At 43.4% G+C, this 19322-nt stretch overlaps 1 protein-coding gene across 1 annotated transcript in view; it reads right to left on the bottom strand.

Moving 5' to 3' along the window:
- The window catches only part of SLC38A1 (solute carrier family 38 member 1), a 114257-nt gene extending 106414 nt beyond the window's left edge, over positions 1–7843 (bottom strand). Inside the window, exon 1 of the mRNA XM_075857025.1 lies at positions 7652–7843. The gene's annotated coding sequence lies outside the window, so the exon portion shown is untranslated. The remainder of the gene's footprint in view (positions 1–7651) is intronic.
- Positions 7844–19322: the final 11479 nt, after the last annotated feature.

Genomic DNA, 19322 nt, shown 5'->3' with positions numbered 1-19322 from the left:
CACCATTTTGGGGTACATATCATTTTTTTTATTAACTTTTATTAACTTTTTTTTGGGCGAATAGAAAAAACCCTGAAATTCCACCATAGTTCTATGCGTTTTAAATTGATGCCGTTCACTGTGCGGCATAAATAAAATGTTACCTTTATTCTATGGGTCGGTACGATTACGACAATACCAGATATGTTTAGTTTTTTTTTAATGTTTTATGACTTTTGTACAATAAAAACATTTTTTAACTAAAATTATTTGTTTTTGCATCCTCGCTTTCCAAGAGCCGTAATTTTTTTATTTTTCTGTCAATGTAGTGATTTTTTGGGCTTAATTTTGATTGGTACTGTTTTGGGATACATGAGTCTTATTGATTAACTTTTATTTGGACTTTTTTGGGGGGCAATGGAAAAAAATAGCAATTTCACCATTGTTTTTTGTGTTTTTTTTTTACGGTGTTCACCTTGCGGTGAATTACATATTAATTTTATTGTTTGAGTCATTACGGTCGCGCCGATACCATATATGTGTACTTTCTTTTACACTTTTTTTAGTCCCACTAGGGGACTTTACTATGCGATCTTCAGATCGCTGCTATAATGCTTTGATATAGTTAGTATACCAAAGCATTATTGCCTGTCAGCGGCACGACCTAATAGGCATATGCCCATGGCTGTCGCTACTACAGCTGATCGCTTCTGCAGCCGCCCGGCATACAGGGTGCCTATCAGCAGCGATCAGCTGTTTTGATGCAGGGGGGGGGGGCGGGGGTCCCATCCTCTTAGGGCTTTCTGCTGCTATGGGTCCCGCGCCACCCAGCCCATTATATTTATGAGCCAGGCGGCATGGGCACCCAAATGCCCTGTGGCGTCGCTAGCGACTTCCAAATTGAATTGTATCTGCGTCGCAGATTCAATTAAATACTATGGCTGAGCAGCTCCATGCACCGTTATTAGACTACAGGCCACGTTAGGCCTGCAGCCTATAAGAATCCCAGAGTCCCAGCACAGGCTGGCATGATGACGTCACCGGATCACGCTGGCCTACGCAAGGGTGCCGTCTCGGTGTTGAGCAGGGAACGAGGCTAGGTAAGTAATTTTTTGTATTTTTTTTTTCTACAAAAGGGGGGGGGGCTGTGTGCCACTATCTACAGGTGAGGGCTGTGTGGCACCATCAGCACGGGGGGACTGTGTGGCACTATTTACAAGGGGCTATGTGGTATCATCTACAGGGGGGGCTGTGTGGCGCCATCTACAGTGATGGACAGTGATGTCAGGGGCTCCTCCCATAAGAGAGGAATCATACCTCCCATCCGTCCGGCCTGTCCTGCAGTTAACTGTATCTGCGTCCTCAGGACGCAGATACAGTTGAACTTAAATGTGAAGCAAGGAACAGTAAGCTCCCTGCTTCAGCATTCGTTTAGAGCAGAGGAGCAGAGGGAGCTCCTCCGGTCACCAAGGACTCCCCGGGCACAGCGCTAGTTAGAGCGCTCTGCCCGAGGAAGCCCTTGATGTCACTGTCCATTTATGCTCCAGGACAGTAACCTCAGGGACTACTCTTGGTTTCGGAATCCTCTGTCATAGCGTTGGCAACGGGGATTCTGCCTTCAGAGGAGCCACTGACTTCACTACTCCTGGAGCGGAATCCTCTGCCATAGCGTCAGCAACGGGGATTCCCGCTTTAAAAGAGCCACTGAAGTCACTGTCCATGTATGTACAGTGACTTCAGTGGATCTTCTGAAGCGGAAACCCCGTTGCCGATGCTATGGCAGGGGATTCTGCTCCAGGAGTAGCCCCTGACATTACTGTCCATATATGGACAGTGATGTCAGTGGCACCTCTGAAGCAGAATGTGGGCCTCATTCGCTTAACAGCCCAGTGTGTGACCTCTATAGCTACGCCACTAATTATGTCTGCCATAAAAACAAGTATACCGCCTGATATAAGGATTTTTCTATACGTTAGGGTTGCAAGATCCAGTTGTATACTGGCCAAATGTATGACAAAAGGATGTCCTCGCTGGCAGAAACAAACAGTTGGCAACGTGCACAATGGCTCTGATACAGCAACGTTCTTTACAGCCAGTCACTGGAGAGAATTAAAATCTCCTAGCCAATGCCACAACATTAGTTAGCCACAGGGCTGGCAACAGAAATCTTCCAGTCATATTCTGTCATGCTATAATAAAAAAAGACAACTGCATTTTTTTGTGAGGTCATGTTCACATCTCCGTTGGGCTTCCGTTCATGGGTTCCGTTAGACCTTTTTGTCAGGGGAATCCATGAACGGAAAGCCAAATGGAAACCATAGCTTCCGTTTAAATTAACATTGATTTCAATGGTAATGCTTAGATTACAAATGGTTTCTGTTTGTATCCGTTCCGTAAGGTTTCCGTTTTTTTCTAGTGGAAACAATAGCGTAGTCGACTGCGCTATTGATTCTGTCAAAAAAAAGGAAACCTTACGGAACGGATACAAATGGAAACCATTAGCAAAGGAAGCATTACCAGTGAAATCAATGGTAATGCAAACGGACAGCTATGGTTTCCGTTCATGGGTTCCCCTTACGGAAAGGTCTGACGGAACCCATAAACGGAACCCCGACGCAGATGTGAACGAAGCCTAATGCCTCATGCCCACAACCGTAGACATGTGCACGGCCGTGATTTTCGGGTCGGCCGGCCACGGAGTGTCATCCGCGAGCCGCTCGCAAATCGTGGGCCATGCACATGGCCGCGTCCATTATTTTCTATGAGCCTGGACCGCAGAACATGGCCGTAATAAGACATGTCCGTTGTTTCTGCAGTACAGGCTCCTGGGCCATGCACTGACTGTGGAATCCACGGTCGTGTGCATGGGCCCATAGAAATGAATGGGGCCGCAATTCTCCCGTGAATTTTCGGGTGAATTTCGGCCGCAAAAGCACGTTCGTGTGCATGGGGCCTAAGTTGCAATACTATTTAGTTCAAGATAATCAGACCAGAATGAAAACATTTTTTATCAAAGAAACCATCACATTATCCCTTGGCAGAGAATTTCAAAATCTCGCTTCTCTTACTGTAAAAAACAAAAACCTCCTGTGCGGATAAAACCGTTCTTTTCTCTAGAAGTAATGTCTTTTCCCTTGCTAAAACTACAAGCCTAGGTATAGAAGATCATTTTACAGATCACTGTATTAACCTTTTTTGTATTTATAGTTTTTAGGTCACCCCTATGCCATACTTTTTCAAAACTAAATAACACAACGTTTTCGTTACAGCAGTCTACCAATACTATGTATTACTTTCGTTGCCCACCACGGAACCCATTTCATATCTGCTATATCATTTTTGTACACTGGTGCCCAAAACTGTACACAATACTCTATGTGAGGTTTAACTATTGATTTGTATAGAAGTAAAACTATGTTCTCATTAGGTGCATCTAAGCCCATTATGGGGCATCCCATGATCTTACTTGCCAAGACAGAATCTGCCACACTTATAGCCACAGTGCAGTACATTATATAGTCACCAATAACCCAAAGTTCTTTTCCATGTGAATTTGGCCCAGTGTTTTCCCACTTAGGCCGTAATCACACCAGGTTTCTGGTATATGTTCACTGTATATGCCCGACATATGCCAAAAGAGTGTCCTTTTTTTTTACCTAATTAAAAAGCATTGTCGAAGACGCTTGTCGATACAAAGGGATCCAGCAAAAAGAAAAATTAAACTGTGTTGGATAATATTAATATTTTTTTCCCAATTACTCAATAGATGATGAATGAGTTATATATATATATATGAGAGATTTTCCTGGCAAATACACCATACTGTAGGTGTCCCACATACATGCTATGAGCAAAACCTTAGTATGAAATGGTTTCTATGGGCAACATTGACATCATTTATTACATCAGTCTTTAGACATGAGGCCCCCTGTGTTTGCTGCTCCATAAACAAATGTTTCACACTTTTTTCTTCCTTATTCCTACCCTATGACTGGATGGTTTTGTGCTAACCCAGGCTGTTAGAGCAGTAGAGTACACATTATAGTTGTTGCTTTATTGGACGGCACCTGTCTTTACCAGCTCCAGCCTGAGATGTGGATGCTCTTTTGGAATACTACAGGAATATATACCCTGTCACTTGATGGTGGTTGACAAATCAAGCTCCTTTCCAGGAATCACACTTGCTTCCATGGACAAAGAGAAAATCAATAATTACTTTCCTCTGGCTATAGAAGCATGATTCCTGAAAAGGCGCTTGATTTGTGTTTAGGGACCGGGCTGTCTGACTCATCAGCTTCACAACTACGTCCAGATGACTGTTCACAGGTAATCTGCATACCAAAGTTGGTAGTCTAGGTTATGCAGCATCGACCAGTATATACAGGGGCATTTTTATTATGCTATGCACGTCAGGTATTACGGCATGGTGGTACTTTAGGGGGCTAAATAGTTATGACAGGTTCCCTTTAAGTTGGGAGTATACCTTTAAATAATATAATAGTTAACTGAATATATATTGGCATTATTAGAATGTTTTTGTTTTTTAATTATTCTGTACTGACAGCAACTATGTTGCTGCCACTATTTGCAAAACTAAGCCGAGGGACTGCAGTGTGACTGACAGGTCCTATAACGACACAGTTCTTTACTAGAAATTTACAGCACACAGTAACCAGCAATGCATAAATATGTATAAATATTATTTTCACAGCTATACATGTATATCTTTGTGAATGCAAATAGATTTGTGCAGCTGCTATGTTAACCTAATTTTTTACAATGCTGAGCAATTGAATTTATGTGGGACTGCAATGTGATAGTCAGCTTTCCGCTAAACTTCCAAAAGTAGATATAATTATAATGGTAAATAAATAACATAAGACACTTCCACTTCACAGTTATAGCACTTTTCAGGTGACTTTTCAGAATAGGCTACCTTATGTGTGTGAACATGAAGAATAACACTACTTCTGGCCATTTTATGACTTCTATATGGCATTACTAAGCAGTTTTCCCCTCTGCATGATCTATCTCTCAGTTTTTTTTTGAGGTAGTGGGTAGAGTAGATTATACAGCAGTAATGAGAAGTGTAGATGAGAAATCAGCACTGGGCTGAGATGTAACTTATATCAGCAGCTGCTCCACCTCTGTGTGTGTCTCTTTCTTTCCCTGCTCCCTCTTCCTGCCTCCTCCCCTCTCTATAGACTTCTATGGGCAGCATGTTTCTCTCTATGCTCCTGCTCCCTTCTCATGCTCTACCTTCCCCTCTCCATAGACTTCTTTGGACAGTGTCTGTGTTTCTCCCTGCTCCCTACTCTAGCTCCCCCTCCCCTCTCTATAAACTTGTATGGGTTTGTTTCTCTCACTCTACTCCTGTTTCCCCCTCCCTTCTCCATAGACTTTTAGGGGAACTGTCTGTCTCTTGCTATTCTCTTGCTCCCTCTCCCTTGACTTCTATGGCAGTATCGATGTCTTTCTCTTACTGCTCCCCCTCCCCTCACCATAGACGTCTATTGACATCAAGTCTGTGTGTCTCGCTCACTCCTCCTTTCCCGCCAGAAAACTAGCAATGAAATGTCCTCTGTAGTGTCCATTTAAAGCAATTTTACATGGGCCAATGATCGGACAAACTGGTGTTCATATAAATGCTTGTTGCTGATCATTGCCCTGTGTTAACCAAGCAGCAATCCGCTGACAAACAAGCAACGCCAAATGCAAATATTAACGATCTTTTATCCTCATACATTCCGATCATTGCTCCATTTAAATAGAGAAATTGAGCGCCGATCGACATGCTGAACTGTATATCAGCGGTTGTTTAAAGGCCGAAAATCTGTCTGTGTAAAAGAACCTTTACAGTTAACCGGGGCAGATCTAGCAGATCAAAATATCACAAACTGGCAAAAGTGGCATCCCATATCCGTGCCACATTTAAATTCACTGAGCTCTTCAGTACGATCCATCCTACTACCAATATTTCTCTCTGGAGATTACATGGCTGCTTGTTTAATTTTATTCCCTGTTTGCAATACTTGTGGTTGAAACACCTGAACTTAATAATTAGAAGGGCTGTCCACACACTTTTGGCCGTATACTGTATATAAATAAAGTGTATATTATATATACATATATATATATTATATATATATTTACACACACATAGTTTCCCACCTAAACATGGTATATGTTAAATAGATATACAGGTGTGTGTGTGTGTGTGTGTGTGTGTGTGTGTGTGTGTGTGTGTGTGTGTAGCTTTCTCCAAACAGTACAAGGTGCGCAGCAGCAGGTAGTGAACAGACTTATAAGATTAAGCATTTTACAGCTTGCCTTTGCTGTAAATGTCCATGAACAGGTATGGATGTCTTCAAGGCAACAATGTTTGTTTTTATTTAAATTAACTAAAACAGCCTCTGAGAGAAGAAATGGTCTAGAACACAATGGACCTGATGCATCTGCCTCTGAGAGAAAAGTAACTTCATCGTTTATATCAACCGGAGTTCTGCATACATATCACTGAAGTCAATCTCCTTCTTTTTCGTTGGCTCACAGATCTGTACCTAGGATTATAGTGCGTGATGATCTGAGAGGATTATGGTGGATATATACTTGGCTTCCTGAAACGTCACTTCCTAGCAAGCAATCAGAAACTGGTATTTCCGACCTTAGAGTAATGTAGTCTTCATATATATAATAAAAAATGAGTACAGAAAGCTGCTGCACCACATCACCTCTAACGTCACATGAGAATACCATGACACAACTGCAGTACTAACACTGTGTAGTGTGCCGACTGGTGGGAATAATGTGAAAATTGCCTGGAGACGTGCATATTCATGGCATTGTGCCTCTGACGTCAGTCTCACCTCCATCCGTAATGAATACATTATGACTGTACGGTATCATGTGATAGCAGCACATTGTTAAAGGGCACCTCTCATCGTCGCCACATGTAGCATTATTATGTGACTCCAATAAATGAAACATTCCCACCACAAATAACCCATCATCCATAAACATGCTAGTTGTATTGTTAATATGTATATTTTATGTTAGAGAATGGGGACACTTCCCTCCATGTTGTGTGCCATCATCATGTGCCTACAGCGTCAGACATCACAACATAGCAGTCCGCGTTAAAGGTCAATCGTTATAATCCCATTTTATAAGCATTACATCTATACATATTAATAGCTGTACCATAAAATGGAGGGGATTGATAGAATACAGCACACTATATATAAAGGATGTGTCCAGTGACTCACAGCTCAAGTCCTGGTACACTGCAATGAATTGCTGAAGGACAGCGGAGTCCAGATTCCATTCAATGAAGATATCATGGGATGTAAACGTGCTGCTGTTTACATAAAGCTGACAGCAAGGCTTATACATCTCACATGATCACTGGTCGCCGTATTGTCTTAGCAAAGAGAATTATATATATATGTATATATATATATATATATATATATATATATATAGAGAGAGATAGATATATAGAGATAGATATATAGAGATAGATACATACATACACACATATACCAGTAAGATACAACAACTCCTCATCTCTGCAAGATGGTACAAGCCCAGTCCCTATTTCTACATAGCGCAAGGTTGAGACATCCAGGTACATAGATGGTGAGGATGATAGCATGATGAGACAGGGAGTTACCTGGGTACTGGAGCAGCGCAGCTAGTCCGGTAGGGATGACCGAGCAGTACATCCAAAGGTAGATTCCTATATCACAATCTGATGTGGATGGGAAAACGAGTCAGAGACAGCTGGCCAAGTGGATGTGCGTACTCTACTGAACAGACAAAGGATTGCATCAGACTTAAAGCATGTGTGCTGGGGAGCGAGTGAACAGCTGAAGATGAAGCATTCTGGCAGCTTTAACATTAGAGCTCCCCATACTGGCAGCTATACTGAACATAGGAAAGGGCCGCCTTAAGGATCTGCTAATTATTTGCATATGAGTCACATGAAAAGTCTTCTTTATTTACTTTCACAATATCATCCTCTTGTAACGTAAAATAATTTTCAATTTAAATATTTACATACAGTGTAAAAGTATGACATGGGGTATTAAAGTGAATGTATCATCAGAAAATGACATATTATTTGTATCAGTTGTTTTTGGTAACTATCCACATATATAAGAATCTTGAAATATTGGAGCAGTCACAAGAGGCTGACACCTGTCTTCTGTGGCTCACTTGTCAGCTTTGCTGTATATACAGGATGAGGAGAACCATCTCATCATCATTAGACGCTGGGAAAGTTAATGACAGATCTATAGTATTTCTGGAAGCCTAGATAAGGTAGGATAGCAAAACGATACACTATATACATAGAGATAAGGCTCTGTATGCATCTCCACTGGTCTCTGCGGGTAGTGGGTCTACTCAACCACTTTATGGAGACTGTATAAACTGATAACATTTCTCTGTCAATTGACTCTCATTTATTTCATTTGCCATAAAGCACAAACTCTGTTGTACTGACTACCAGGGCAGTATTTGCCACTAGGCACTGGGGATGCAGTACCTAGGGCGTCCAGCAGGGGGGGGGGCTGTAGGATCCTTTTTTTTTAAATTAAAAAGTTAACTTGGGATCTGTCCGGCCAGCAGTCATGTCACTCAGAGCAGGGGGGGGGGGGAGTTGTGCTTCATCAATGCTCCTCAGGCTGTAAGACACACCCTTTTTTAATGGATTGGTCAGAACTGCTCACATGCTGTGGCCAATCCGAGAACAGTGGGTGCATCTCAGACTCAGTCTAAGAAGCACTGTGAGGAACGGACGGCAGAACAGGGCAGAAGGCCACTGCAGCAGGACAGGTAAGTAAATGTTCTGTGTAATGTACTGTCTTAAATTGTATCCGCGTCCTTAGGACCAGGCCTAAGCACAGCACAGTGTGATTGTGCAGTTAAAGAGGCTCTGTCACCAGATTATCAAATCCCTATCTCCTATTGCATGTGATCGGCGCTGCAATGTAGATAACAGTAATGTTTTTGTTTTTTTTTAAAAACTATCATTTTTGGCTAAGTTATGAGCAATTTTATATTTATGCAAATGTGCCTTTCTAATGGACAACTGGGCGTGTTTTCTCTTATTTCCAACTGGGCGTGTATTGTGTTTTTAGCAACTGGGCGTGTTTACTTCTTTAAAGAGGCTCTGTCACCAGATTTTGCAACCCCTATCTGCTATTGCAGCAGATAGGCGCTGCAATGTAGATTACAGTAACGTTTTTATTTTTAAAGATCGACTTACCTGCAAACGCTGATGCTGCTGCAGAATCAACTGTAGCCTCTGGTGCCGATGTGGCCGTCACGATGCAGGACCTGTGAGTGACGTCACAGATCTGCACTGTCAGAAGCTGGGCGTTCTGAAGAGAAGAGGATGTTACTTCTCTTCAGAGCGCCCAGCTAGTGAAAGTATTAAAAACGCCCCGATGTACGCACATAATACACGCCCACTTGGACTTTTACTTTTAAACACACCCACTTGGACTTTTGCAAGCCTCATTTGCATAACTACAAAAATGGTCATAACTTGGCCAAAAATGCTTGTTTTTTAAAAATAAAAACGTTACTGTAATCTACATTGCAGCGCCTATCTGCTGCAATAGCAGATAGGGGTTGCAAAATCTGGTGACAGAGCCTCTTTAACTGCACAATCACACTGTGCTGTGGATCAGGCTGGGCTGGAACAATGAGAAGTGTAGGACATTGATTAGTCACTGATTGGTCAGCCTCATACACTCCTCTGTACAACACCCAGTTGGTAAAAAGTAAAAACACGCCCAGTTGTCCATTGAGAAACTCATTAGCATAAATCTAAACTAGCTCATAACTTGCTCAAAAATTATAGTTTTTCAAAATAAAAACCACTGTTGTTATTTACATTACAGCGCCAATCAGATTATGTAGGAGATAGGGCACTTATAATCTGGTGACAGAGCCTCTTTAAGCTGATAAAGCATAGTAGACAAGTAGTGTATAGCATGCTGCTGGGCCCGGCACTGCTATTTTCTATGGTTTTGTCGTGTGTGTGTATATTACATTTCCGGGAAATGTACCTAGAACTGTTTTTAAATGTAAAACCACAATGTGTGCTTTTTTTTTTCTTTCGTACACTTTTGTTCCCTGTGAAGTGAATGGAGAAAAGAAAATCGGCTACATAGTATTAATGGATGTTTTTTAAATTCCTAGTCCCCGTTCACATCTGCGTAATTATTTTTGTCTTTCTGTTTGGGATTTCTAATGGAGCCTCCAACACAGAATATATCACAGCTTTACATCTAGCTACGGTGGTAAAAAAACAAGAATGGTCTTGCACTGCCAAAGAATAATTGGCAGTTATAAAAAGTTTTACTCATATAAGTGTGTGAATGTTTCAGCAGGTCCTGCTGGAGATATTTAAGATAAAGTAGTGATCAAGGGGGCGAACATTTTTCCGGCCTTTCCATCTGTAATTCCATTGAAGAACACTGCAGTCAGACTACCAAGCATCAAGCATGAAATAGAGGGTGTAAATACTATGAGGCAGCCAATGCCTCTGCTCTGGGTCTCATAAAAATATGGGCCCATCACAAGATAGCCCACACCTCGTTTCCTATTCGCTGTATAAACTTTCACAGGGATCCCCCTATCCACGGCAATTTCTAAAAAAATAAATAAATTAGCAGGTATTATGCCACCATTCTCTCTACAAGGAATTCAGTAGACACAAAGATCCCCTGGTGGGTTGTGATTGTATGAACTGGCGCCAGAAAGTGCCCATTTTGATTTCTACTATGGGCCCCCCTCTATGTATAAATAGCGGTTTATAGAGAACAGCAGTTTGCATTAGCTGCAGGCAGACTAGTTTAAAGGGGTTGTCCCAACAGCAAGGTTCTGGCTCATAGAGGGGGACCCGAGTTGGGGACCCCCTCCCTCCATGATACATTTTTAAAGTGTTTTTTCAAGTTTGCATATTGAATTGTGGTCACTTATGTTTTGACGAAGGCTGGGATGTGATGCCAGACAGTGCTCTTCATACGATGGAGCGCGCTTCGATTCCGGCAGTTGCAGCAGGAGCCAGGCTGTGTATAACAGCCGTGCTCCTGCCGCTGATCGCGTAGGTACACTTGGCAGTACCCGCGCCATCACAGGACGGATATATCCGTCCTCCTGCGCGAACTAGCAGCTGCAGAGGACGGATATAGCCGTCCTTCGGCGTTAAGGAGTTAAAGCACAGACATGTTTTTGAATGGGGGATTGTTTACCTCATTATTAGTAAGAAGCGTAGATAATTTGTCTGATACAAACCATTCCAAGTACATGATTTGACACTGAGTTTCAAAGCAAATCAGGATGATGTACATGTTGGAGAATCAATGGAGAGAATACGGTTTGAAAAATTGCTCATCTATTTAAAGGGTTGTCTGAAATGTAATAAAAGGTTTGCTAGTCTATGGAGTGTGTCTGGTATTGCAGCTCAAACCACTTCATTGAATAGAGCTAAACTGCAATACTAGACACAGCCTGTGGACAGGAGGAGCGCTGTTTCTGTAAAAAAGAAGAAAAAAGAAGAAAAAAGTCTTTCTTTCTAATGTCAGACAACTTTTTTTAAAGAGGCTCTGTCACCAGATTCTCAAATCCCTATCTCCTATTGCATGTGATCGGCGCTGCAATGTAGATAACAGTAACGTTTGTTTTTGTTTTTTTAAACTTTCATTTTTGGCCAAGTTATGAGCTATTTTATATATATGCAAATGAGCTTTGAAATGGACAACTGGGCGTGTTTTTTTTCGTATGTCCAACTGGGCGTGTATTGTGTTTTTAACTGGGCGTGTTTACTTGTTTTACTAACTGGGCGTTGTGAATAGAAGTGTATGATGCTGACGAATCAGTGACCAATCAGCATCATGCACTCCTCTCCATTCATTTACACAGCACATAGTGTTCTTAATAGAACGATGTGCAGCCACATACACAAGTGTCCTGATAATGAATACACATGACCTCCAGCCTGGACGTCATGTGTATTCAGAATCCTGACACTTCTGACTCTTTTCTGTGAGATTCCAGCAAGCCACACGTAATCTCGCGAGATTACGAGGTAAACGAGATTTCGTTTCCCTTGCTGGAATCTCACAGGAAGGATTCAGAAGTGTCAGGATTGTGAGTACACATGACGTCCAGGCTGGATTTCATGTGTATTCATTATCAGGACACTTGTGTATGTGGCTGCACATCGTTCTAGTAAGAACACTATGTGCTGTGTAAATGAATGGAGAGGAGTGCATGATGCTGATTGGTCACTGATTGGTCAGCATCATATACTTCTATTCACAACGCCCAGTTAGTAAAGCAAGTAAACACGCCCATTAAAAAACACAATACACACCCAGTTGGACATAACGAAAAAAAAACACGCCCAGTTTTCCAATTCAAAGCTCATTTGCATATATATATATATAAAATTGCTCATAACTTGGCCAAAAATTAAAGTTTTTTTAAAAAACAACACGTTACTGTTATCTACATTGCAGCGCCGATCACATGCAATAGGAGATAGGGATTTGAGAATCTGGTGACAGAGCCTCTTTAAAGAGGCTCTGTCACCAGATTTTGCAACCCCTATCTGCTATTGCAACAGATAGGCGCTGCAATGTAGATTACAGTAACGTTTTTATTTTTAAAAAACGAGCATTTTTGGCCAAGTTATGACCATTTTTGTATTTATGCAAATGAGGCTTGCAAAAGTCCAAGTGGGCGTGTTTAAAGTAAAAGTACAACTGGGCGTGTATTATGTGTGTTACATCTGGGCGTGTTTACTACTTTTACTAGCTGGGCGTTCTGACGAGAAGTATCATCCACTTCTCTTCAGAACACCCAGCTTCTGGCAGTGCAGACACACAGCGTGTTCTCGAGAGATCACGCTGTGACGTCACTCACTTCCTGCCCCAGGTCCTGCATCGTGACGGCCACATCGGCACCAGAGGCTACAGTTGATTCTGCAGCAGCATCAGCGTTTGGAGGTAAGTAGCTACATCTACTTACCTGCAAACGCCGATGCTGCTGCAGAATCAACTGTAGCCTCTGGTGCCGATGTGTCCTCGATCGTCTGACACGATGCAGGACCTGTGAGTGACGACACAGCGTGATCTCTCGAGAACACGCTGTGTGTCTGCACTGCCAGAAGCTGGGCGTTCTGAAGAGAAGTGGATGATACTTCTCGTCAGAACGCCCAACTAGTAAAAGAAGTAAACACGCCCAGATGTACGCACATAATACACGCCCAGTTGGACTTTTACTTTAAACACGCCCACTTGGACTTTTGCAAGCCTCATTTGCTTAAATACAAAAATGGTCATAACTTGGCCAAAAATGCTCGTTTTTAAAAAATAAAAACGTTACTGTAATCTACATTGCAGCGCCTATCTGCTGCAATAGCAGATAGGGGTTGCAAAATCTGGTGACAGAGCCTCTTTAAGTTTGTTGATTTGTTTTGTCAGGTTGGCAACTTGTAATGAATTAGGCTTCCTCATTTAACATCAATAGATTGCGTCTGCTTGCAAAGTGAGAAATTCCTCTTTTGCAATTCAATAATATACAGTACAATAGTATTATTAGTAAAAAAACAAAGTATGACTCAGAATTCGTACTTTTTTTTTTTTTTACAGACACCTTCGTTGTTTATTAGTAGCACAAGACCTTAATTACAGAACAACCAGTGGCATGATTCATACATTCCATTTACAATATAGTTCTCAAGAAGTCAGTTTACCAGCCTGTAAGAACAGTTTTATAGCTCAGTTATTACACCAGAAGTTTTCTGCATATAAATGGAGACAAAGTTTTGAAACATTGTTATTAAGAAATTGTTCTCCTTACTTTATATACTGGCAGCCTATTATGCAGCACTAAGATTACATTCACCTCCTCAAGTTTGAGCCTAATTTTCTAAGGCATTTTTCACAAATGGGTAAGAGAAGGTGGTTGAGATGCACAACAAAAAAATCTCAAATTGCCATTTATGACACTTTTGTGCTGCTATTGAGTGTACTTTTTTTAGTTGTAGGAAATGTTCCAGGTTATTACCTGTCTGCAGGGCCGCACCTGCCATGAGGAGAGGTAAGCCTGCTGCCTCAGGCGGCGCCACCTAGTTACAAGGGGGGGGGGGGGGCAGAATTTTGTGCACTGTCTTTACTTTGTGGACTTGTGTCTTGATCCCAGCGAGGGAAAGGCAGCATTTATTTAGCAGACGTTCAGCACGACAGGTGCTCGTCTGCTGCAACACTCAGCAGGAGGAGCAAAGTGGCTGTGAATTAATAGGTGAGGTTGACAGAGCGCCATTTACTGCGCTCATCCTCCTGCCCCCACTAATTTAAAAGTGATCGACCGATGCTGGGAGTGGGTTTATACTGCAAGAGCGGATCTGAGCATCTTGCTGACAGCAGAGGGCTCTGTGGGGGGAATAATCCTCCCCAAAGAACTCTCAGCATCTACTATACTGCAAGGGGGGGGGGGGGTGGTGTCTGAGCATCTGACTGACTGCAGAGAGCTGTATGGGAGGTGTAATTCTCCCCTTAGAGGCCTCAGTAGTCAGTTAGGTGCTCAGACTAGCCTTGCAGTTTAATTTCCCCCATAGCGCCCCCCCCCCCAGGAGTTATTATACTGTTGGGGGGGGGGGGCCGGGGTGTATGGCTGCTTCAACTGTAACTAAACTTTTAAAAACGTTCTGAGATGCCATAGTGACATGTCAGAAGTTTTAATCGGTGGATGTCCAAGCACTGAGACCCCCACTGATCACTAAATTGAAGCGGCAGAAGTGCTCGGGTGAGCGCTCTGCAGCTTAATTTCTGATCGTCTCTCCTCGGAAAGCTTAGCAGTTGGTGTACGGGCTCATAGACCTTCTATTGAGCCCGTACACTACTCAGAGAAAGGCCGATCAGAAATAAACAGCATAGCACTGACCCAAGCACTTCTGCTGCTTCATTTTAGAGATCAGTGGGGGGTCTCAGTGCTCAGACCCCCACCGATCAAAACTTCTGACATGTCCCCATGACATCTCAGAAGTTTTTTAAAAGTTTAGCTACCATTTAAAGGAAAGTTGTTATAATTTTTATTAGGAGTCCCTGCGTTAGCTTTTTCTGGCGCACAGGACCTCCCAGATGAGCCAGAATTATTAATATTTCTGGCGCATATCTAGGTCCTGTGCGCTAGAATAGAAATTAGAATTCATTGACGTCTAGTTTCTATTGTGGCACAGGGGAGAAGACAGCAGACTGCTGTAGGTGAGTATAAGATTTTTTTATTTTTCATATTGCTCATTTTTGTTTTGCAGGTTTTGCTGGACCGTTTGGGCTACGTTGAAGATTCGGTGGACTACTTCGATGATTTACGCTTTATTTTTTTTTTTTTTAAATAATAAAATGGTCAAAGATGGTTGTGTGGGGGAGTTTTTATTTGAATAAAAAAAATCTTATCCCTCTGTGTTTTTTTAATACTTTATTAGCACCTTGGTGATGGCAGTTGTCTATTTAACGACTTCCATTACTGGACTGGAGCTTAGTGTTAGCCAGTAAAAAGGCTGCAACTAACCCCCATTGTTACCCCGGTACCCATCACCACCAGTGGTATCGGGATGAGCCTGGTACAATCCAGTACCAGGCCATCTGTAGTGATGGTCGGGCACTGGGGCGGCTGCAGTGCGAACATACCTTAGGCTGGGAAGGGACAAAAACAGTGGCCCTTCCCACAATGGTAATGTTGGGCTGTGGCTGCTTTATTGTATCTGGCTGGTTATGAAAAATAGAGGGGACCCAACATCATTTAAAAAAAAATAAAAAATGTATGAAAAAAAAAGTTGTGGGGCACTCCCATTTCATAACCAGCCAGATACATCATAGCAGCAGGCTAGCATTCCAGGGTGGGAAGGGCAGGGCCGATTCTAGCTTTTCTGCTGCCTGAGGCAAAAATGGAAATGGTGCCTCCCCCATCCACAAAAAAAAAAAATCGTAAGTAAGAAACAACTTGTAAAACTGTGTGAACAAATAAATACATTATTGAACATCATTGTTATAAGCTGCAGGGTCTCATAATGCTACAGGCAATTGTGTAGTAAATATCCCTATATTGCCCCAGCTATAAGTACTAGTAAAATGACCAGGGCAACGTGAATCCAAAATGCAAACACAAAAATGAAACAACGTCAGTGTTCAAACTTGTGTCAGGGCCCCTTTAATGGCTGTTTACAGTCAGTATAGTAACGCACGCTGCACTTTACAGTCAGTATAGTAACGCACGCTGCACTTTACAGTCAGTATAGTAAGGGCATGACCACACGTGGCGGATTTCCTCCGCAACTGTCCGCATCAATGCCGCACAGAATCTGCGTTGCAGATTCTGCTGCGGATCTGCACAAAATGTGCAGAAAATTGATGCGGACTAGCTGCTGCGGACTGCGGGAAAAGTGCTTCCCTTCTCCCTATCAGTGCAGGATAGAGAGAAGGGACAGCACTTTCCCTAGGGAAAGTAAAAGAATTTCATACTTACCGGCCGTTGTCTTGGTGACGCGTCCCTCTTTCGGCATCCAGCCCGACCTCCCTGGATGACGCACCAGTCCATGTGACCGCTGCAGCCTGTGCTTGGCCTGTGATTGGCTGCAGCCGTCACTTAGACTGAAACGTCATCCTGGGAGGCCGGACTGGAGACAGACGCAGGGAGTTCTCGGTAAGTATGAACTTATATGTTTTTTACAGATACATGTATATTGAGATCGGTAGTCACTGTCCCGGGTGCAGAAACAGTTACTGCCGATCGCTTAACTCTTTCAGCACCCTGGACAGTGACTATTTACAGACGTCTCCTAGCAACGCTCCCGTCATTACGGGAGCCCCATTGACTTCCTCAGTCTGGCTGTAGACCTAGAAATACATAGGTCCAGCCAGAATGAAGAAATGTCATGGTAGTAAAAACAATACGCTCCGCAGCACACATAAGATCTGCGGACTTCATTGCGGAATTTTGACTCTCCATTGAAGTCAATGGAGAAATTCCGCCATGAGTCCGCCACTGCTCCGCAACAGACAGAGCATGCTGCGGACACCAAATTCCGCTCCGCAGCCTATGCTCCGCAGCGGAATTTTACGCCTCGTCTAAACGAACACTGCTAAATTAAAGTGTAAGTCAATGGACAAACGGCACCGCTGCGGATTAACGCTGCGGAGTGTCCGCAGCGGAATTTAAGGGAAATTCCGCCACGTGTGAACCCGCCCTAACGCATGCTGCACTTTTTCTGTCCATGTCTGTTGGATCTGTACAACCAATCCGTAATATTTGTAAACCGAAACTACACAGACCGGACTAGGACTGAATGTAATAATCGAGCCAGTAATATAAGCTGAAAACTATTCACTGCATGTTCAGGCCTTAAAGGGGTTGTTCCAAGATTAAATGTTATCCCCTCTCTACAGGATAGGAGATAACATGCTGATCAGTGGGTGTCCCTCGTACCCCTGAGTTAAGGACGCTGCAGGTCAAGCGCACACCCTGCCGCTCCAGTTACTCAGGGGTACAAGGGACCACTATTCTAGTTATGAGTGGGGGTCCCAGTGGTCGGACCCCCACCGATCAGCATGTTATGTCCTATCCTGTACATAGGGGGTAACATTTAGTCTTGGAACAACCCCTTTAACTGCAAGGGGCAAAAATTTATATTTAGAAAAAAAGGCATATGGAACAGTAGCAAAGCAAAAAATAAACTGCGCACAAGCTATAAATAAATATGTACCAGGAGTTTATATACCGCACAGATCCATATATAGCTGCAGTGAATATACCGCACATATAAATATATACCAGCAGTGAATGTTATCAGCCACAGTCCGTCCTTCTCCTCCTCCTCCTCCTCCTCTCATCCAATAACATGTGGAGGCTGAGGAGAGGTGCAGAGTTGCCATACTCTCTCGTTAGACGCGCTCTCTGTACCGTGGTCCGCAGGGGTGTGCGCTTCTCTGCAAGCTCTGTTGTGAACTTGTGATATTCTGCACACAGGGGCGGATATAGGATTGAAATCTAGGGCAGGCGTGGAAAAAACACAAACTGTGAACAGACCATATTTTCCCCCCTCCTCCCCCTAACACCACCCCTATTGAACTCTGCCACCTGTCAACGAAAAAAAATGATCTGTCAGAAGGAAACATTTTTTTCCCGATGAGTACAAGAAAGTCTTTTAACTTTATTGTACTCCACAATGTCGAAACATTTTTTCCCTCTGGCGGATGACTTTTCAGTTGACAGGAAGCAGAGTTACACGAAGGGAAATTATATTTCCTTGACCTCTAGTTTCTATTGTGGCGCAGGGGAGAAAAAAGTATAGGTTTTATATTTTTAATACTGCTGATGTAGTGGCAGGGGGGTAGGGAAACAGACAGTGAGCCCTAATCTACCCACCACTCAGTCCCTGCCTACTTGCAACGACCCGCCCTAGGCGACGGGGTACAACTGGGCGACGGTCCCTACGCTCAGTACGTGCACGACAGACAAACAGACAAGGGGACACAAGCTAAGGGAAATGGGGCAGTTGCCCACGGCAACACCGTGAGCAACAAGAGTGGTGAACGAGCCGAGTCAAACCAGGAGAGTACGAGGTACCAAACGCAGAGCAGGAGAGTAGTCAGTAAGCCAGGGTCAGTATGAAGCAAGGTCAAATAGCTAGAAGCTGCAGCAAGGCCACGAAACCACACGAGAAGAATCACAAGCAAAGGAGGAACAGGAAAGGCAGGTATAAATAGACAGAGGGCGGGAGCTAGCTCCGTCTGGCCAGGCTGCGATAGGCTCTCCCACTCCTAAGCCTGCCATCCTGAGTGGTGGAAGATGGAGTCAGTCTCAGAGACATAGAATCAGGTGCAGACTGATTACCCATGGGCGTATACACAGAAGTTGTGCCTGGCAGATCCTTTACAGTACCCCCCCTTTTATGAGGGGCCACCGGACCTTTCTAAGTGGACCTGGTTTATTGGGGAAACAAAGGTGGAACTTCCTGACCAATACCCCAGCGTGAACATCCCGGGCGGGTACCCAAGTCCTCTCCTCAGGCCCGTATCCTCTCCAATGGACCAGGTACTGGAGGGAGCCTTGGACCATCTTGCTGTCCACAATCTTGGCCACCTCGAATTCCACCCCCTCAAGGGTGAGAACGGGAACAGGAGGTTTCCTCGAGGGAGCCAAGGACGGGGAGCAGCGTTTAAGGAGGGAGGCATGAAACACGTCGTGTATACGAAAAGATGGGGGCAACTCCAGTCGGAAGAAGACAGGATTGAGGACTTCAATGACCTTATACGGCCCTATAA

Source organism: Rhinoderma darwinii, chromosome 3 (assembly GCF_050947455.1).
Source record: "Rhinoderma darwinii isolate aRhiDar2 chromosome 3, aRhiDar2.hap1, whole genome shotgun sequence".
Classification (NCBI taxonomy): Eukaryota; Metazoa; Chordata; class Amphibia; order Anura; family Rhinodermatidae; genus Rhinoderma; species Rhinoderma darwinii.
This window is presented reverse-complemented; position numbering and strand designations above follow the sequence as displayed.